This window comes from Psammomys obesus, unplaced genomic scaffold (genome assembly GCF_907164565.1).
Source record: "Psammomys obesus unplaced genomic scaffold, mPsaObe1.curated_primary_1811, whole genome shotgun sequence".
NCBI lineage: Eukaryota > Metazoa > Chordata > Mammalia > Rodentia > Muridae > Psammomys > Psammomys obesus.
Genome location: NW_026592666.1, coordinates 13,295,675 through 13,317,400, shown reverse-complemented (window position 1 = coordinate 13,317,400; position 21,726 = coordinate 13,295,675). Strand labels below are relative to the sequence as shown.

Here is a 21,726-nt window from a genome sequence, read left to right as displayed (position 1 = left end):
CAAAATGGAGTACAACCTCAAATCATGAGCTAAAACTAACCTTCCTCTCTTCAGCCACTTCTCATCAGGTCATAGCAATGAGAAAAGTAGTGAACTCAGAAGCACACAGAGTTTTCTGAAATTTTAGATGCCTATGAATGCTGTGAGGCTATTCTTTTAACACCCAAATCTGGTTTTCTTTTCTCTTCTGCACTCTTTTTCTCACTGAGTGTGTGATCAGTCAGGTTAGTGTTGTGACACTGAGGAAGAAACTCACTTTTGCCAGTAAGGGCTAAGCCACAGGGTAGAAGCCAAGAGGAAATAGATTCCTTTTCAATAGTATCCCGTGCACAGGGTCCACCCTACCTGCTGAGACAACCCTCTGGACTTGGCTTGTCTATGAAAAATGGTGACGTGCCTCTCAGGGCAGCTAGAGAAAAAATGATAGAGTTCAAGCTGTTCACACTTTACTAGAGGACTTGACCCTTTGCCTGCTCCCTGTGTGACCTGGAGCATTTGAGCTGCATTCCTATCCTCATTTTTGTCACTTCTAAAAAGGGTACACCTGAGGCACACCACATGACTAACCTGCCTACAACAACAGACATGTGAGGATTCTTGGGTGAAGATAACCTGTGGCAGCTTGAATGAGAATGGCCTCCTTTGGCCTTTAGGTTTGAATACTTCAATCAGCTGATGGAACTGTTTGGGAAAGATTAGTGGTGTGGCCTTGTTGGAGGTGTGTCATTGGGAGTGGGCTGTAAGATTGCAAAGGCCCATGCTATTTCCAGTGTGCTCTTTCTGCTTCAGGGGTGTGGATCAACATGTGAACTCTAGGCTGTTCCTGCCACCATGTCTTCACTCTGCCATCATGGACTCTAACTCCCTGAAATTATAAGCCCAACTAAATGGTTTTATGAGTTCCTTTGCTCGTGGTATTTGTCACAGCAATAGAAAAGTAACTAATGCAGAATTTGGTACCAGGAGGGGGATAAAGCTAGACAAACCCGCCCTTGCTGGGTTTTTGAGGAATGAAGAAGACAATGGGACTGTGAGCTGGGAAAGTGGCATCCTAGTAGGAGTGTGGAAGACAGTGCTGTGGACTATGGAAGCCCCACCAAAAGCTTCCACAGGGGAACACTATTTGTAACCCAGATAGAGACCATTCTCGTGATACTTTGGCGAAGACTGTAACTGATATCTGTCCTTGATATCATAAGAATAAGAATCTGCCTGAAACGAAATTTAAAAGCAAGGGATTGACTTCACTGGCAGAAGGGATTTCAAGACAGCCTAACGTCAACTTTGTTATGCAGTTGTCCATGGCCACACTTACGTAAAAGTACAAATACAAAATGTTCAGTTTGAGGAGGAAAAAAAAAGCACCAGAAAATTTAATTCTGGAGCCAAGGCTTGTACTGAAAGGGAAAGGGGATTAAAGAAAGGCCTGGTCCAGAGTGGAATAAAGGGAAGGTGTCCTTGGGACAGGATCCCAAGCTAAGCTCCCAGCTTATGAGAGAAAGGGGCATCACAAGGAACGTTCTGCTCCTAAAAAGCAGCAAACGAAAGACACTGCAAACGTGAGTCAAGGGTCAGCAGAATCTGAATCTGTTGTCCACATGGTTCTAGCTTCAGAGTCCTGAAAGGGACATGAGGACAGAGGTTTCGGGATCTTCCTCTGTGCTGCTGAGGCCAGGCAGTATGTGACAGGGAAGGCCCTGCATGGAGGCCCCTGGAGGCCCATGAGCCCTGAGAGCCCAATGTACAAAGCTGTGAGAGTGAAGCCTGGGTTGCCGGGAGATGCCAAGATGTGAGACATGCCAGAGCCATGGGTGTCTGTGAAGGCTGCACACAGGGGCTGGAACATGAGGGAGCAAAGCTGGGGGAAAAGGGCCTGCTAAGCTCTGTGCGCTGGAGACAGAGCTACAGGATTTGGACTGTGCCACGCTTAATTTCCATCTTGCTGTTATCAGTACTTCTTCACTATGCCACTTTTCCTCCTTCTTGGAATGGTAACGTGTATTCTCTGTCGTTATGTGTTGGAAGTTTATAGTACGTTTTTATTAGATTTTGCAAGTGGTTACAGTAAAGAGATTGCCTTAGTTGCAAAGGAGACTTTAGACTTTTAAACTGTTGAGACTGAAAGGCTTTTGAAGTTGGACTAAATCCATTTTGCAGTATGGTATGACTGCAAGCCTGTGGGGTCAGAGAGTGGACTGTGGCAGTGTTAATGAGAATGGCTCAGCGTGATTTTCTCAGGGGGCCTGAGCTCAGCTCCTAGTACCCACATCAGGAGTTCACAACTACCTGTAACTCCAGCTCCAGGGAGTCTGACATCCTCTTCTGACCTCTGCGGGCAACGAAATTCAGTGCACAAACCCACACAAAGACACAAACACATACACGTAACTTCAAAATTAAATAAAAATACTTCTTTAAAAATCGTTATACTGTAGTGTGCGTGCGTGTGCGTGTGTGTGTGTGTGTGTGTGTGTGTGTGTGTGTGTGGAGATCAGACAGAACCTTGCTGGGAGCCCCGGTCTCTCCTCTATTATGTGGTACAGGTTTCATGTTATCGGGCATGACAGCAGGTGCCTTTACCTCCAAGGTGCCTTTCCTCTGGACACTTCACAGAGCTTGAAGTTCCCAGGGTGGACAACCCCTCCCTCACTGCACCGCCCTTTACAGACGCCAGACGTCAGTGCATGGGCACGCCGAACGCCGAACGCCGGCACTCCTGCATTTCCTGCTCCCGTTAGGAGCGGCACCATTTTTCCTGCCTACCATTGAATTACCAAGAAACTACGTCCAAAGTTGTGCCCCTTGTGGCCCCTTCAGAGTCAGCACCTGTAGCTGGAGTTGAAAGGACTAGGCACCTCCCTCTCAGAAAGGAGAGCTGAACAGATACTAGCACCATGAGGAAATAGAGAGGAGGACAGCATTTTCCTGGAAGGACACTGCGTAACCCCAGATTGCAGCCCCAAGCTTCCAGCAGCCGGGAAGAGGTGGCCACTGTGAGCACGGTCAACAAAGGTGGGCACTCTGGCATGAATGAGGAGCTGACCTCAGGTCGCTTCATCTTTAAGCTGCGGAATCGGAAAAGATCCACTGTGCTCAGTGTACCAGAGAGAAGAGTGAGGGAGAGGCTAGGGTGAGAGGATAGTCCACAGAAAGGAGGGGAGCTCATGGGTCACCCCTAGCTTGAAGCCAAAGAAAAGCAATGCCCCCCAAAAAAGAATCCATCGCCAGTATTACCAGGTGAGGCTGAGCCAGGCTTTCTCAGGGAAATCCCTCCATCAAAACAAAAAACAAAACAAAAAAACCCTATGGAAACCACAAGGTGAAGAAAGTACCTCCGAGAGGGAGATGGAGCAGGCATACTTCAACCCAACCCAGTCATGGAATGGCAGAGCACTCTGAAGGCCTCGTCAGCCCCAGGTTCCTAGCTGGGGTCCAGCTCTCTACCAACATGTGAGGACCAAGCACTGGCAGCAGAGGCCCAGCAGCCTGCACGGCTCCTGAGCTGTGATGACTAACTTATGTCAGCTTGACTGGCCCATAGGGTAATTCTCAACAACTACGCTTGTCTGAGAGGGTTTGGGGATGGCAAAGGCAAATCATGGAGGTGAGCCTCGTGGGCTCAGTTGAGAAACTGGTCTGCTCAAAAGGGCTGTGAAGAGGGAGAGACTCCTGCCTCAGGGAGCTCAGACATTGGTCTTTCCCTGTGTTCAGTGAAACACCTTCCTTTTGTGGTTAGGTCAGAGGGCTTTTGGATTGGAATTTACCCCCCAATTCTCTGAGTTCTAAGTCCTTCAGACTCAGATTTGAGATAAGCCAGCAACAACCCGCCCTCCAGATTGTTCACTGCTGACCTGGGGACTTGGCAACCTGTGTAACTGAGTCACTGGTCCAAGCTGACTCTCTCTCTCTCTCTCTCTCTCTCTCTCTCTCTTTCTCTCTCTCTCATGACCCCTGACCAGCACAGGGAGCCTCACATCTTCTGAGAGCCCTGCCAGTGATGCCTGCAGAGCTTTGAATGAGAAATGGCCCCCATAATTTTGGGACCCCAGTTGCTGCTGCTGTGTGGGGAGGTGACAGAACCTTTAAAAGGTGCGGCCTTGCTGCAGGAAGAATGTGATTAGGCTTTCGGGGTATACAGCCTCCCCCCAACTTCCTGTTCTTGCTCTCTGATTTCTGTGTGCAGTTGAGATGTGTTCTCTCAGCTTCCAGCTCTGGCCGTTTGCTGCCATCCCTCTCCAGCCACTGTGGATTCACCCTCTGGAGCCATAAGCCAAACTCTTCGTGCTATAAACTGCTTTGGGTCATAACCTTTTATTGCAGTAACAGAAGTAGCTAATACAAGGCCTGGAAGGTGGCTCATGTTGGTGACGTAACGAAACGATCCTTGTGGAGGACAGAAGAGGGTGGCACCTCCAGGGCATTCCGAAGAACACACGGGGAGCAGCATTCAGGGCGCAGAGCACCAGTGGCACACAACTCTTTACACAAGGCTGCCAGGGCAAATGGACGCTTGACGGAAAAGCTGAGGCTGGCTACTTACACCACAGAAAGGTCTCAGAGCCCAAGGGAGCACTGAGCTGAAGGTCCTTTCACATGAGTGATTTATTACTAGAGCCATGAAGCCATGGAAAAGCATGGTAGGGGGCCTGAGAAGAGCTCAGGCCCATATGGCAGAGTGGGGTCCCCACTGGACTGCTCCTCAACCCACGGAAAGCCTGTGTCCACCTGCACTCTTCCCCTAAATCACCCTGCCAAAGGCCGCAAAAGCCTGCTTTAGGTGGGAAAGGACCACAGGGACAGCCACAGTCTGTCCCCCGGAACCTCTCTACATTGCCTGAGAGGCTGGGGAGACAGTCCCGCTGCTAACGCACCTGCTGGGTTCCCCAAACCCCATTTACAAAGTCTTATGTGGCCACCTCTGGGCTGGCACCTAATGCCTGTAAGTGTCCTTCGCTAGAGGAACAAGCTGACATGCATCTTAGCTAAGAAAATGGGCACAGCTGGAGCCGGATCCCAAGACCAGAAACACACTCACTCGGAGGTCACCTACACACACAGACACTGAAAAAATGTAACAGCCACCATCTCCTAACGTCAGCTTGACACAAACTAGTTATCTGAAGGGAGGGAACCTCAGTGAGAACACGCCTGTGTAAGAGCTGGTTGTGCAGTTTTCTTAATGAGTGAGTGATGGGGAGGGCCACGCCCACTGTGGGAGGGTGTCCTGGGTCCACAGGAAAGCAGGCTGAGTCATGGGGAGCAGCCAGCCAGCAGCTCCCTCCACGGCCTCTGCACCGTCCTGCCCCAGGCTCCCGCCCTGCCTGAGTGTCTGCCCTCAGTGTGTTTGATGAACTGTTAGATGGAACTGAGTGAAACAAACCTTTCCAAGCTGTTTTTGGTCAGTGTTTCATCCCAGCAATAGAAATCCTAACCAAGACACATGTTTAAAAGAACCTACTGTGAATAAACACCCAAAAGCCCCAGGGCCCATGAAAGGTCACCATGGTTTGAATGAGAATGTCTCTCATTTTGGTTCAGATATTTGAGTGCTTGATCATTACAGGGAAGCCTTACTTGAGGGAGGTTAGGAGGTGTGGCCTTGATGGAGTAGGTGTGTTCTTACTGGAGTAGGCGTGGCCTTGATGGAGTAGGTGTGGCCTTGTTGGAGTAGATGTGCCCTTGATGGAGTAGATGTGGCCTTGTTAGAGAAACTGTGTCTAGGGGGTGGGCTTTGGGGTCTCAAAAGCCCAGGCCAGTCTCAGGGTCTCTCTCTTCCTGTTTTCTGTGGATCCGAATGTAGAACTCTCAGCTGCCTGTCTGCCTGTGTGCCACCACGCCCCCAACACACACATGAACATAGGGATTACACCGCTGAAACTGTAAGTCCCTTTCTTTAGTAAGGCTCTCTGTGGGTCCAGTGTCTTGTCACAGCAACAGAACACTAGACTTCAGGAAATGAAGCAAAATCATCATGAAACACCGTGAGTACAATCAGACCCAGGCAGAGTAGGAGGAGCCACTGACCACCCAGACTGGATGCCCAGCCCAGAAAAGGCCCACAGCCCCAGATCCAGACCTTGAGGGAAAGGAAGAGCCGTGTAGTTCCACATCACAGGAACATGAACAGGCACAGGAGAGAGAGTGAGCTCTGCATCGCCTGCTACAAAACCAGAAGGAAGTGTCCGTGCAGAAGCCGCTTTCTGCTGAGTGCTGGTGGCCCTACAGGAGCCCGCCAGGCCAGCAGTGCTGACCTTCCAGGGAAACTGACAAGCTTCAGGAGCTGGACTCCGGGGGACCTTACTCAAAAGGTCCATCTACTTTCACAGTCTGTGAGAAAGGGGGGATTTGGAGCAAAACAGCAATACATTGATACCCAACACAACTGCTGTCAGCAAATGTCCCTCATCGGAAAGATAGAAAAGTGAAGCGCCACACGGCCACAAAATTCAAACAACATGCTAACACAACAGACACTGTTGGAAAAAAGGACTACACGTGAATGGACCCACGTACAAAGCAGAGCTAGGAAAAGACTTCATGGTAGAGGAAACAGAACAGTGATTATCTCAGTGAGGTGCTGTAGACTGGGAGGAGCACAAGGAAGCTTCTGGAAGCTGAATACAGCCCAGTCTTGACCAGAACGGTGGCCGCAAGGATAGAATTGTGTGCTAGGATTCACTGGACCAGGCAGCTAAGGCCTGTGCCTTTTGTGGTGTGCACACACCCTGTGTGATGGATTGAGTAGGAGTGCCCCCACCTCATGTTTGAACACACTTGGTCCCCAGTTGGTGTTCTGTGGGGAAAGGGTGAAATCCTAGGAGGTGGACCCTTGCTGGGGGAAGTGAGTCACTGGGACAGAGTTCACATCCTACAACTTCCTGTTCTCTCTCTCCCTCCCTCTCTCCCTCTCTCTCTCCCTCTCTCTCTCCCTCTCTCTCTCCCTCTCTCTGCTTCATGTCTGAAGTGTGGCCTCTCAGCTTCCTGCTACAGCTTTTGTGCTCACTGCCATACCCCCCATAATGGACTCTTATCCCTTTGGAGCCATGAGCTGAAATAAAGTCCTTCTGTAAGTCACTTTTAGCATAGCAAAGAGTAACATAGTGTGCTAATACTTGTATCACAACTGGAGCTACATCTCTGAAACTGTGGTATCTTCTACAGAACCATCAGAATTCATTTGGTCACAGATTTGATTTTTTCCCACAGTGCAGTTCATGTTCCTGTGTGTCACAAAAGGGGCTGCAGAAAGAAAACTGGGTTTGCTCTTTCAGTCCAGTCCAAACCACAGATCTCTTGGTGAAAGGCTGGAGGCTGGCAGAACCCTTGGTCACCGTGGCTTTGCACAATGACTCGTGCAATATTTTATAACTTAGTCAATTACACGCCAAAGCCTGTTTTGGTTCCCACCATGAATGTGCTATGTTAAGGCAGCAGACTCAGATAAGGAGTCCTAGGATGCAGCTCGGGTGGAATAAACCAACAATTTGCAGAAGACTGCAGAAGACCTCTCTTGGTGCAAGCACAGGACATGAGCTCTAACTTCCGAAGGAAGCTGGGCATGGTGGCGCACACTTCTGAGCAGATCCATGGGGCTCACTAGCTAAGCTGTCCAGCCTATTTGGTGAGTTCTTGGCATGAGTAACAACACCTGGAGTTGAGCTCTGATCTACACACACACACACACACACACACACACACACACACACACACACACTCTGTTCCCATCCCAGCTTCATCCCAGCATGGTGTGGAGATCCTCACCTGAGTCCTGAATCCCTCAGCAATGGAGGATAGGGCAAAGGGTAAATGTGGCTCTTCCAGCTTCAATACAGTAGCACCCACAGGGATGCCAGCTTGCTCTGCTCCTTGCGGCCCACCTTCTCATAGGCCTTGTGGGCAATAGCCTTCGCGTCTATAAATGGAGGTCTACTCTCCATGGGATGACTGGAGAGTCCCAAGGATAAGAGCCTTACTCCAAGCTCATTGCTTCCATCCCAAGCCTCATCTAAGACTAAGAGCGCAGCCAAGGACCACCACCCCTCGGAGAGCAGTGGCCTTCTCTTGAAGGGCAGTGTGAGCACATATCTGACCCCTGGGCTGGAGTAAGGGGTTTGACCCAAAGCCAGTGGGCAGGGCCCAGGCCAGAGTGGTCACACGCGGATGTTTAATGGAAGCTACTCTAGGAAGTCAACCAGTAGGGGCAGGGAGTCCATGACGGCCTGGTGGGTAATGGCACAACATGGAGGGAGAGCCGCAACCAAGGGGAACCTAGCAAGACCGTGACAGGGCCAGAACGAATGAATCAGAGAAGAGGGTCCTTCAACAGCAGGTTTCCCCAGCTGCTCAGCTGTGGTGGAAAAACACACAGTGCCTAAAATCACAGTTCTGAAGGTGAAGGCCCCAAGCAGGGGATTAGCTGTTTGAGGAGGCCCTTCTCCCTACCCTGCTGTGTCTTCCTACCCTGCTGTGTCCTCAAGATTCGCCTGAAGATTTGCTCACCACTCTCCCCACTTGCTGGACTTATGGAGGCTTTCTGTTGGCCAATGTTCTTTGGGTCTGGCCAGTGGTTAAAAAAAAAAAAAAGCAGAATTACAAAGACAAGGTCAGGATACCAGACACCAGGATCCCCACCTGGCTTCCTCTGAACAAAGGGTTTTTTCTGAGGGGCTCCTCCATCACACGGCCCCCTCAACACAGCTGCTTCTCCCACCTCTCTGGGATATGGCATGATCCAGTCGACATTGTTGTCACTGAGGTGTTCATTGTGGTTTGAATAAGAAGAGTCCCCGTAGGTTCAGATGTTTGAATGCTTGGTCCCTAGTTGGTGGCACTGTTTTGGAAAGGATTAGGAGGTGTGTCACTCGCTCTGAGGTTTCAAAAGCCCTCACCAGGCCTAGTCTCTCTCTCTTTTCTTCTCTCTGTTCCTCTCCCTCTTCCTCCCTCTCCCTCTCTCTCTCTCTCCCTTCTCCCTCTCTCTCCCTTCTCCCTCTCTCTCTCTGCCTCCAACTTGAGGATATGATGTAAGTTCTCTGTAAGCGCTCGGCTACTACACCACCACGCCTGCCTGCTGGCTGCCATGCACCCCACCTTGATGGTCATGGACTCACCTCTGAAACTGTAAGCAAGCCCCCAATTAAATGAGTTTGTCCTGGTGCCTTTCCACAGCAATAGAAAAGTAACAAAGACAGTCCTTTATCTAGTAACCATTTCAGAAGAGAGTGTTCTGTGCCCCCTCCACCTTGATCATCCTAACTGTTTGACTTTAATCAAGTTTCTTAAAACCTTGAGCCTCTGTATCTTCAAGCTTGAAGTAAGAAGGATGATAGGGGATTATAAGAATGTATTTGCAGAATAAAGCAAATATGTTGAAAGGGATTTAAAAACTAAAAAGAACTTTCCACATGTGAGTAGATATTTCCTGAAAACAATCTGCACATTTTGAAGCTTGGTTTCAGAATTATAAGCTTTATTCTTGGCAAAAAAAAAAAAAAGCATGTCTAGTATCATAATATGTACAAACCAGGGCCGCTGCAAAGTTCCTTGTTCATAAAGTGATGGGGGACGGCCTGTCGGCAGACTGCTCACCCAGTATGCTTGAGGCATTGAAGAAAAGGAGAAGGGACTGCTGAAAAACTTCAGTGAAAGCCTTAGTTATGTCTTTGTTGACCATTTAAGAAAGCCAGCTGTAACAGACTATTCTAGAGACATATTTTAAAATTGTATTTGCACATAGATTCATGTTGATTTCAACTATTTGCACCAAGATCACAGTTTAAGACTTATCAAGGTGCCCCTAGCAAGTATCCTGTTAGCTAGCTTGAACTGGTTCCATAGAAGCCAGGAAAATCAGCATCATGCGCAGCACAAAGTCACCATTTCAAACTGACCCCTCCCTTCCACCTGGACTACCTTATCACCACGGCAGCAAATACTATGGAAACTCTCACTTTCACGGTCCCTCATTACCAGGTGACAAAGCACAAGAAAGATGGCCAAAGCAAACCTTCTTGGAGTCTGATGGGTGGGAATGCCAGTCACTACAGACACTGCCTGATGAGCAAGATGGCCTCCCCTGAGCCCAGCACTCCATCGCTCAGGCTTCTCATGGAAAAGCACAGCAGCTAGTCTCCAGAGCAATCTGTGGGTCCAGAAAGTTAGCCCCGATTGTACATGTTGTTGGCGTTTCTGTGGCATGATGTTTTCACGCCTTCCTAGTGATACGGGCTCAGCCGCCTCAGGGGGAGTTCTGCCCACAGAAACACACCTCCTCTGTCCCGGTGTGCTTCTTCCTCCCCCACTGGGCTTTCTTTTTTTCAACCTATACATATTTGGGGGGTGCCTGTGTGTGTGCGTGTGTGTGTTGCCTGCATTATGTTTGCATGCCACATGTGTGCGGTACCCACCGAGGCCAGGAGAAGGCAGAAGACCCCCTTGGGCTGAAGTTACAGACCACTGTGAATCACCGTATGTGCTGGGAATCGAACCTGGGCCCTGAAAGAGCAGTCAGTGTTCTCACTGCTGACCCATCCCCTACGTCCTCATCTCTGGGAGGAGACCATTCGGTATGCAGTGACATTTGCCAGAGGATGAGTGGTTACAGACACAGCACGGAACTGCCTTCAGGGCTGTATCCCACCCTGTGTTGGCGTCTGCCTCTCGCCCCCTTTTACCTCTCAGGGCTGGAAACGGCAGGGAACCACCTGTCAGAGAGTTCAGACAGAACCTGAGACTGCGGCTGCCCCCTGCAGCATCTCTGATTTAGCGTCTCACACTCATGTCACTCCAAGCCTGGCTGCAAACATGTGGCTTGCACTGAAAATGATGCTGCCGGGGAATCTACAGATTTCACTGTGAAATGATTCACAGCTAACATACAACACATTTTACAACCTTGTTAAGATTGTTAAACATTGATAGGTGTGTTCGAAAGTCCTCCCTTTGGTAAGAAGGGGCCGCCTGTGTTTTCACAGGTGTCTGGCTTTCTGCTTTGGCTGATGGAACAAGCTGGGATCATTTTCCCATGAAAAGAGAATTTTGTGAAAGAAACTTACTGATGATATGTGTTCTACTTGTTTAAAAACTGGTTGAGTGAGGAGCTGGGAGCACATGCTAACGCTGGTGCTAAAGAACTGTGATGTCAGAATTCTGCTCTCCAGTGCCTCTGTGAAAGCTGGGTGAGCATGGTGGCTCACCTGTAACCCCAGCCCGAGAGAGGCAGAAGAGACTCCTAACTACCCAGAAGGCAGTGGTTCCCTGGGAACGAGTCACAAACAATTGTGAGTCCCTATGTGTGCACAGAGAATCAAACCTGGGTCCTCTGAAAGAGCAGCCAAACTCCTGAGCTCCAAGCCCAACAAGAGAACCCACCCCAGCAAAATACAATGGAGAGTAATTGAGGAAAACAACCAGAATCAGCTTCTGTTCTGAACACGCACATGCGAACACACACAGATGCATAGACATACACACACAGATACACATACATGACACATAGACACATGCAAAAAAAAATAGCCAAGGGAAGACATCCTCATTTTATATAAAAATGAGTGAGTTGTGGGCTCTCCTCAGGCTCTAGCTGCCTTCACCTTCAATGAGCACCACTGTGAGTGTACACGCCTCCACACACCAGCACGGAGGACTAAAGAAGCTGTCGTCCTGGCCGCAGGGAGCACTTACAACAAGCTTCATAGAGCAAAACTTCCAACTACTTATAAAGAAGGAAAGTCGGTACCAGGAATGGTGGTCCCAGCTCTTGGGACACTGGGGAAGGAAGATCTTGAGTTTGAAATCAGCCCTCCAGATAATGAAACCTTGTCTGAAGGAAGAAAGGAAACAGGAAAGGAGAAAGGGAGGAAGAGGCGGGGAGAGATAATAAGTGAAGTCAAACAAGTAAATCCACAATAGCGGATTACACAAGAAAGCGTTGAGAGTTTCAGGTACACTCTCTTAGGTATATTTAAAATCACTTTCACAGGGAAATGCACACATAGCCTCAAGAATTTTCATACTCAGCCAAGTTCTGTGGCACAGGCCTGCAATCCCCAAAGCTCAGGAGGCTGAAGTGGGAGAATCAGAGTTCGCAGTTCACAGCAGCCTTGACTGCAAGGTGAGACCCTGTCTCGTACTTCCAGTGCTAGGGTGGTGGAGACAGGAGGACACCTACAATTTACTGGCCAGCAGGTCCAGCCAAATAACCAAGGTCCAGGCCAACGAGATATTGCACCTAAAGAATAAATAAAAGATGGGCAGCTCCTGAGGAGCTGTGCTGGAGGCTGGCTCCTTACTTGCATACCCACACAGATGGGAACATGGACCTTTTGACAAATCACCTCAGCAAACACTGTGTGTGGAGTTAGTGTTTCTCGGCTATTCATGCTAAAATGAAAACAAAGTTCAGGCCGGGCATGGTGATTCCTACATGAAATCACACATTTGGAAGACTGGGGCAGGAGAATCACCGTGAGTTCAAGACATCCTACGAGTGAGTTCCAGACCCTGTCTCCAAAAGCAAACCCACAAAGTTCCAAGCAGCACATGAAGGACACAACTGTAGGCAAATCCCTTCATACACAAGGCCAGAAGAGGCACACTGGAAGTATCAGATTTTCATGCAGGCCATGGGGTCAGCAGAAGTGGTAAAGTGAGGCCCTGGACGTTAACGTCTCATTATTAATCCCCAGGTTAGAGGAGAGTGGACACAGGCAGGAAAAAGGAGCTCCAAGGAAGGTGATCCCCAGCATGAACCTGGAGCTTCGGGCTTGCCTCTCCACTGCTCCCAGAGCCAGAGGGCTGGGTCTGGAAGACGCCATTTTCATCAGAAGTAACTGTCTCACCCCTAACCTGCGCGAGGCAGAGGGACGGACAAAGAGGATCAGCGGCCCTGATGAGCACTGCTGAGAAAAGGGATGGGAGAACAGGGACAGGTGTGAGGAAAAGTTTACTGTGACTATGCATAATTGGAAATGTGAGTCCTTAGGTCAAAGCTGCACCCTGTCACCAGGGCACATCCACACTGAGCCCGAAGAACTGCCGAGGAAAGGAAAAATACCTACAAGAAAACGGACAAGGAGATGAACAGCAGTTTCCTACAGTCAACAAGAAAAGCCAATGATACTTTCAAAATGCTACAGGGAAGTAGTTACCAAACAGAAATTGAATACCCAACTAAATTAATATGCAAAAAGTAAAGCTATGATTCAAATATCTTCAAGCACATATGTAGAAAGCTTAGCATCCATTTGGCTGCTGGCATAGAACACAGTTCTCACTTCAAAGAGAATAAGAAGGTTTATTCTGAGCCACATATGAGTGAGCATGGCTGAGGGAGTATGGACACAGTGTCCCAAACAACACGTTCCAGTGTGGAGGTGGTTATATGGACTCTATAGTCGCAGTACAAAAACAAACATCACAAGCCAACGCCTTTGCTGATTGCTAGAGATGGCAGATTTACAGGTGAGTGGAGAAATCTCTGCTACACGTTTCAGACGCTAGCTCATAACATTCTAGCTTTGGATTGGTGGAAGCCAGTGGTCTCTTCAGTTCATATATTCCAAAGGTTTTACCTGGTGGTCACAGATGCTAGGTTAGACACAAAGATGAGTGATAAGCTTCATTAAGAGGACCAATGATGACGTTAAATAATTTTAGCTCTTGATCTACAACATTCCAACTCTACACAATCAGGAAGTTCTGACCAGTCACTCCAGTCAGTTGCTGGTAGATGTGTTCCTTTCCCAGGGAACTTACATTCACACAGCCTTGCTCCAAGGATTATAAATAGACATACTTGGACAAGACAGGGGATAAACCAATGTATATGTCACAGGATATAGGACACAAAAAAGAACACAGAGGAAGAGGCTGAGGTACTAGGCTATTTCATCCACTTCCATCGGTCAGCAGAGAGGAGCCTCTGCCACAGCGGGGGAGCTGGAGGGTCTGGTGCTTCGAGAGCAGAGCAATATAGTGCAGCCATGGCATCAGCCGCCGAAGAGAAAGGGCTAACCATAGCTGAGGGTGACGGAAGAGACTTCGTGGGACTGAAGCTAGAGCATGATGGAGACTAGAAGCATTGAACAGATGGAACAAAACAAAAGAGAAGACAACCAAGAATGAGTTCAGAAAATCAGCAAGAGCCTGAGCTGGAGCCAAAGTTAACCTGATGGCATCCTGGACGGACGCATTGCAGTGCACCCCGTTCCAGGGGCTGATACTGATGGAGATGGAAGACTGAAGGCGGGAGAAACGGAGGGAGGGAGGAAGAAAAAGAAAGAGAGAGAGGAAAGAAAGAAAAAGGGAGGAAGATGGAGGGAAACAAGGAGAGGAGGAGGTAGAGAGGGAGGGGAAAAGGGAGGGAAGGAAGGAAGGAGACCGGAGGGAAGGAGGACAGGAGAGGAGGAGGGAGGGAGAGAAGAAAGACGAGGGGGAGGAAGGGAGGGAGACAGGAAGGGAAGGAGGAAAGGAAAGAGGGAGGAAGGGTGGGAGGAAAGGGTAGAGGAGGGAGGAAGGGAGGGAGGAAAGGGTAGAGGAGGGAGGAAGGGAGGGAGAGGGGCAGGGATGGGGGAAAGGAAAGAGGGAGGAAGGGAGGGAGAGGGGCAGGGATGGGGGAAAGGGTAGAGGAGGAGGAAGGGAGGGAGGAAAGGGTAGAGGAGGGGGGAAGGGAGGGAGGGGGCAGGAATGGGGGAAAGGAAAGAGGGAGGAAGGGAGGGAGAGGGGCAGGGATGGGGGAAAGGGTAGAGGAAGGAGGAAGGGAGGGAGAGGGGCAGGGATGGGGGAACACCACAGGTATCCAACAGGTTTGCCACAGATGACAAGAACAGGACTACAGAGAAGAGCCCAGTGGCCCACAATGGCTAGTGACAGGCTGACCACAGGCCCGCACACCCCACCTGCTCAGGTCTGGCCCTCCAGAGCCCTGTACCCTGCAGTGAGATTCTCAGGTCCCCTGACTGCGCCTGGAGGCTGTAAACGGCACCTCAGACATGCCCTAGTGCATCAAGAGGCGCAGATGGCCCCACACTTCTCATAAATCACCAGCACGTGGGCTCCACACACAATAGGTGGGGAAAGCAGAGTGGGCAGAGAGGCCCCTGGGGGCGTGGAAGATGAAAACAAAGATGCACACACCTTGAGGCACTAACCCTGACCCCACATTCCTCCCTGCCTGGCTCCGGGAAGTCCCCAGTGTCACTGAGAGCCAAAAACACCAATTTCCACTCCTGGGCCAGACTCCGGGTGTCCACCCTCTACATGTCTATGCTGCTGCTGTTGTTTTATTTGGTTTTATTTTCCTTTATTTCTTTTGTATGTCTGTGCAACACACGCACGGCTGGAGCCTGCAGAGGCTAGAAGAGGCTGTCTAATTGCCATTATTCCCATTGTGTGTGTGGCTTGTGTGCCGTGGACGAGTGTGCCGTGCTGCACGTGCAGAGGAGAGAGGATGGTTCTGTGGACGCTCCTTCCATCTTTCTGGGGACTCCAGGGCTTGGACTCAGGTCCCTGGGCTTGTATTTTGGCAGGTGCGCTCAACTCTTGAAGCCATTTCACTGACCCAGCTTTCAGACTCTTTAAGACACAAACAGGAACTGGGCTGCTACTTCCCGCCTGCAATCCCAGCACTCGGGAGGCTGAGTCAGAAATCTGAGGCCAGCCTAGACCACAAAGTAATGCGTTCAAGTCTGGCCTGCAGAGTGAGACCCCGACTCAAAAAACAAATAAACAACAAAGAACACAGACAAGTCACCCTTGGGTTTTTCTGGCCTTACAGTATTGTGGCCTCGCCAGAGTGGCAAGGGCATCAATAAAAACAGACATTATATCAAAAGCCATGATGCCTCTAAGGAAGCTCTCTGGCACCCCACAAAGGCTCACACACACTTTTTTTCCTTGTCCTGATGGCTTACAGCGAGCTTCATACTAAGGGCTACATCTAATCGGATGATGGCTGGAAGTGGCCAAAGCTTCTCTGGAGCGAGTCTGTTGCAATGGCTATAAAATGTGTCTCTGCCTCTTTTGTACCTAGGGACCCTGGGGTCACTGCTTGGGGATCAGCTCCTGCCTCATCTCAGCCACCTCTGCCCTCCCAGGAAGGCAGAACAGCCTCCACGCTTCCAGCAGGAGGCAGCTCACAGTCAGCTCTTTGTTTCTTCTCTCCCACTCTTTGCTCAGCATGTTTAAAAGCCAGTTGTCTCTGGAGGAAGCCAAAGATGCAGAATCTTATTCTTCTTACAGAAGCACGGCACAGATTCAACGCTAGACAAATTAAACTAACCTACACTTTAAATGCCACAGAAAAGCATAGAAATTGATCAAATACCCATGTATACCCATGGCATGCACTCACAAAGAGACACACAAACATAAAAAATAGTAAAATTTAATTTTTTTAAATTTAAAGACATGCTACATATGAGCATTAGAACCAATAAGAATATAACCAGTTTATTAAGCCTTTGCAGTATTATTAATAAGAATTAATAACTTCATTCTTTTTGGTTTTTTGTTTGTTTTGAGACAGTTTTTTTGTTTGTTTGTTTGTTTGTTTGGCTGTCCTGGAACTCACTCTGTAGACCAGGCTGGCCTCAAACTCACAGAGCTCTGCCTGCCTCTGCTTCCCGAGTGTACCACCACTGCCTGGCTCATAACTTCATTCTAATGATCAGAAATGTCAGGCAAACTCAAACTGAAGGAAATTCTATGAAACAACTCCTCCCGGCCCTTCGCAATATGTTAACCTTGTGAGAGACAAAGGCTGAGGCACTGGTGAATGTGAGGAGAGAGAGACCGTGGGAGCAGCAGGAGGCTCTGGCTGTGAGCCCAGGCCAGAATGACATTAGCAAGAACACTGTGCAAAATGCAAACGACTTGGAAACTGAGCATGTTGAGCCATGTTGGCTCTATAATCCCAGAACTAAGGAAACCAAGACAGAAGTATCAAAAATTTGAGGCTGGCCTTAGCTATATAGCAAGACTCTGTCTGAAAAATACAACCCTGAAATAACAATAATCAATAATAGTAATAATAATAATAAATGTTGTATTTACTCTGAGATCAACAAATTATATCCTGATAGAACAACAGTCATGAAACTGACAAGATTTTTAACTCAACTTGACAAGTGAACTTGAACTTTATATAGAGGACAAAAATGAATCAGCAAATTACAAAGAAGAACAGAGGGAAACTGGATGCCCATGAACCTTGCCATTCACTCATGAAGTCAAGAACATATGGATGAGGCACAGACAGAGAGACTAGTGATATGAACTGAACGGTGACGCCCCAAAGCTCATGTGGGAGTTCTGTCCCCGCTATGGAAGAGCCTTCGGGCTCTAATTAAAGGTTAGGTGATGAGGGCCAGAGGGGGGCCCTAATTCAATTGACCTAGTAGAAGAGGGAAAAAGAGAAATGCCAGGCCCCTCACACTGACAGAAAGTGAAGGTCTGCAGTCAGAAGAGAGGCCTCAACAGGACCCACCATCCTGGGACTTGTCTGACCTAAGACTTACTTGGCTCCAGAAGTTTCTACTGCTTAAGTCACCTACACTAAGGTGTCTGTAAAGCACAGCAAGGTAATCAGAAAAAACAAGTGCAGAACAGATTTACACATTTATAAAGAAGCAGCAGCACACATCACCAGGAGAACTGATGGCAGAATTCATACCTGATTACACTGGCTCTTCACACAGACTAATCACATCTGAGCCCTGGGTTCACAGCTGACCAAAAGCCAACCCAAGGCTAAAACCCAAGCGGTTTCCTCAGGCAGGGAAAGTTCCCCAAACTTTAAAAGTTTTATAAGCAAATATATGATTGTCTTTAAAAATAGTATGGAAAGACTCTCTTAAGACAAAACACAAACCACAGATAAAGACTTGACAAATTTGATCAAATTAGAGAATGAAAAGCTATATTAGATAAGATGTGATCGTATAAGCCAGGCCAGGAAGAGGTGCTGGCCGTGTAAATGAAGACGATAATAAGCTTCAGCAACCAGTAAGAAGGAGGACCCAAAACAAAAGATGAGCAGAAGATAGAAACAGTCACTCGCAGAGTGGAATCCCAAGATTACAGACTTCTGTAATCGGAATGTGAAATGGCGCCCAGGGGCTTGTGTGGATAAATGCATGGCCCTTCGCTGCAGTCCTGTTTTGGGAAGACAACGGGCCCTTTGGTGTGGAAGCATGGTTGAAGAAGATGGCGGCAGGCCTTTAAGAACTGTAGCCTGTCCTCCTCCTGCCCAAGCTCTATGCTGCCTGGTTGGTGTAAACTCACTGGTCACCTCATGTTACTGTGCCACAGACAGGAGCTGCTTCTGACTCATGGTTCCTGCTGTGATAGACTCTACCTTCTAGACTGTGACCTGAGATCAAACAGTCCTCCCAAGTCTTATCAGGTATTTGGTCATAGTGACAAAGAAACACAAATAGATGATAGATAGATAGATAGATAGATAGATAGATAGATAGATAGATAGATAGGATTGATAGATGATAGAAGATAGATATAGACAGATAAATAGATAGATGTCAGAGAGATAGATAGATAGCTAGATAGATGATAGACAATAAGTAGATTAATAGACAGAAGATAGATGATATATAGATTGAATAGATAGATAGATGATAATGATAAATGATAGATAGATAGATAGATAGATAGATAGATAGATAGATAGATAGGAGTTGAGAGATACACAGAGATAGATAGAGATGAGAAAGAAATGATCAGTTATCAATAGGCATATGGTTGGTGATATAGATATGATACATGATTATGACTAAAAGAGAGAAAATAGATGATGATCGAAGAGCTACAAAAGAAGATAGGTAAATTATATAGATTATAAATAGAAGATAGATTGACAAAAATGTAAAGATGATAGATGACTGATAGGTGATAGATGGATGGATATATGATTGATAGATGATAGATAGATAGATAGATAGATAGATAGATAGATAGATGATAGATAGATAGATAGATAGGTAGATAGATAGATGATAGACTACAAACTAATTGATAGTTGATATACCAAATAGACATTACATGATAGATAAATGATATATATTATGAATAGAAAATAGATAAGTGATAGACACATAGATGATAAAAGACTGATAAAGTAATAGATACCTAGAGGATAGAAGACTGGTGGGTGATATATGGATAGACGATAGACAGGAAAATTGGATGCTGCATACAGATGGAAGATGGGTGGATCCATCAACAGGTGGCGATGAGAGGTGAGAGATTACTGAGAGACAGACAAATCAGAGACTAACACGTATATATGAGTAACAGCACGGCCAGCTGTGCTAGAATCAGGTAACGTATCTTGATGCAGTGAGGCCGAGGTCCTAGTCTTTCTGTTATTACAAATGTAAAGAGCCCATGATTCTAAGAGTTGGCGAAGCGAGGGAAGCAGGCACTGAGTTACTGGGCCACACAGTTGGTGGAGGGGTAATTCTCCGCACACACACCTCCCTCAAGTCTCATCCTTCCAGATCTAGGACCAATGGAGACACACATGCCCTGACAGTTACACTGATATAGATGGATCCTTCATCCACAGGAAATCACATAGGTGTGCAAGGGGAAACAGGCCAGGAATGCCTACCACTGCATTTTATTTTTAAAAAATGCAAAACATCTAAATATCCAGCAACAGCAATGAAAGTGCAAATATTAGCACTATGCTTCACCACCAGAAAATTTCGAAAGCGTAATGGCAGTGGTGTGAGATACAGACTCACATACAGATTTTGAAAACATAGAGAAAGGATGGAGGAAGAATCCAGTGAGAAAATGAAGGGTGATGCTTTACAGTGACTCACCTTTTACCATCTCACCATGTACGTGACAAGCAGGTGCCACCAACCGACAGAAACACACTCACACACAGCTTGTCTGCTGCTCTGACTTTTCTACCTGTCTGAAATATTTCTCAAAATTCTTACAATTCAAAAAAAAAAATTCTTACAATTCTAAGAAAAATAAAATTGGTTCCTCCCTGACCTGCATAGCCTTGAAAGCACATCCTAGTAAAACGCCAGGAAAAACACTCTTCCAGGCGTGGTTATTACACAGCTCAACGTCTCTCCCCCTTTTTCATAGCCTGGGACAAGAAGCAGATTGTGATACTCAGGTCCCTATGCAAATTCTGAGAAAAACTCAAATAAAACCCACATAAAAGGCAGGCATAACGAGCAGTCTCTACAGAGGGAGCCAGCCAGGTGACTGTCCTTGTTAAACAAGAATGGCGGCACAGCTAATCTGGAAGGGGGAACTCCCAGAAGTAAATTAAAGGTGAGACCAATAAATTTTCTGCTCCCCAGAGAAACTGAGAACTCTGTCAGCAAAACACAGCAGACACAGGAAATGACAGGAGACCTAAGAGCTCAAAGACAGACTTGCAGAGTGAAGGCATGGCAATCAAAACACCCCTAGGGAGCAGAGAAATGAGGACTTGCAAGAAAGAAACAAGACAGCCTTGAGCAGTGATGCTGAAAGGGAGTTGGACACAGAGACTCCAAAGCTACAGAGACCCAGGTGTGGTGGCACACTCACCACTGTACCCCAAAGTCTGTCCTCTATTTTAGTCATTCTACTGTGCCCCAAAATATATGTCATGCCAATTAGCAATTAATCTTAAAATCAAATTATTTTGTAATTTGAGAAGCTTTTTATTTTGTTTCATGCTCAAGCAAAATTTAGTTTGGAGAATAATAGGTGAATGATGGTTGCGATATCGCTGCTGCTGGTGCCACAGGGAACCTAGGACCATGTAGTCCTCACATGCACTCGGAAAACCAATATTACCGGCATCTCTGGTCCTTAACCCCTGAGTGTCGACCTCTTTGGGGGTTGATCACCTTTTACAGGTGTCACATATCAGATACCCTGAATGTTCTGTATTTACATTGCAATTCCTAACAGTAGCAAAATTACAGTTAAGAAGCAACTCAGACAATTTTGTTTAGGGGTCACCACATGAGGAGCTGTATTAAATGGCCCAGCGTTAGGAAGGGTGAGGACCACGGCTCTGTGATGTCAATGGAGAGAAGCAAGCATAGGCTTGAGGTAATCTTCCCAGGTCACTCTCTCTGTGAGGACACAGGGAATCAGAGAGTAATCAACAACATCGTTCCCCCTGCTTAGCCCAAATGACGTCTAGCTCCTGTTGGGGGTGGGGATAGTGTCCAAGATCAGAGATAAAAAGTCTGGATGAAATCTTTAAACCCTTGATCTTGGTTTTCAGCTCCACATGGCGTTATTTTTGTCAGGTCCAAAAGAAACAGGCTATCTGGGCTGCCTGCTGGGGTGCTGAAGGGCACGCTGGCCTCCAGGCTCAGTTCCTGAGGCTGCTCAGCTCTCCTGACCCCACCTTGCCCTTCCCTGGCTCGTGGGCTTCCCTCCCCCAGCTTCTCCTTCCTGTATAACCCTGCCTGCCGTGCCAGCCAGGCGCCCCCTGGCATCTCCTCTTCTCCTCTTCCTCTATCACCACCCCCTGACCCCGCACCTCTCTCCTCTTGTGGCTCAGTTCAGGCTACCACTACCGATCATGTTTAGTCTACGACTTTCTCTCCTGTCCTGGACCCTTCCAGACGCCTCTGGCTGTACACCCCGTATCTACAACAAAAACCTCCCTCATCATATCTTGATGCAGTCATGTCCTCACTTGGTACAGTTTTGTCAAAAGCTGTGTTATTGTCTTACCTG

At 47.8% G+C, this 21,726-nt stretch overlaps 1 protein-coding gene and 1 pseudogene across 3 annotated transcripts in view; both read right to left on the bottom strand.

Annotated features, from left to right (window-relative positions):
• The window catches only part of B3galt5 (beta-1,3-galactosyltransferase 5), a 53,566-nt gene that overhangs the window by 6,956 nt on the left and 24,884 nt on the right, over window positions 1-21,726 (bottom strand). The window lies entirely within an intron of this gene.
• On the bottom strand, window positions 7,824-20,832 carry LOC129682476 (uncharacterized; annotated as a pseudogene).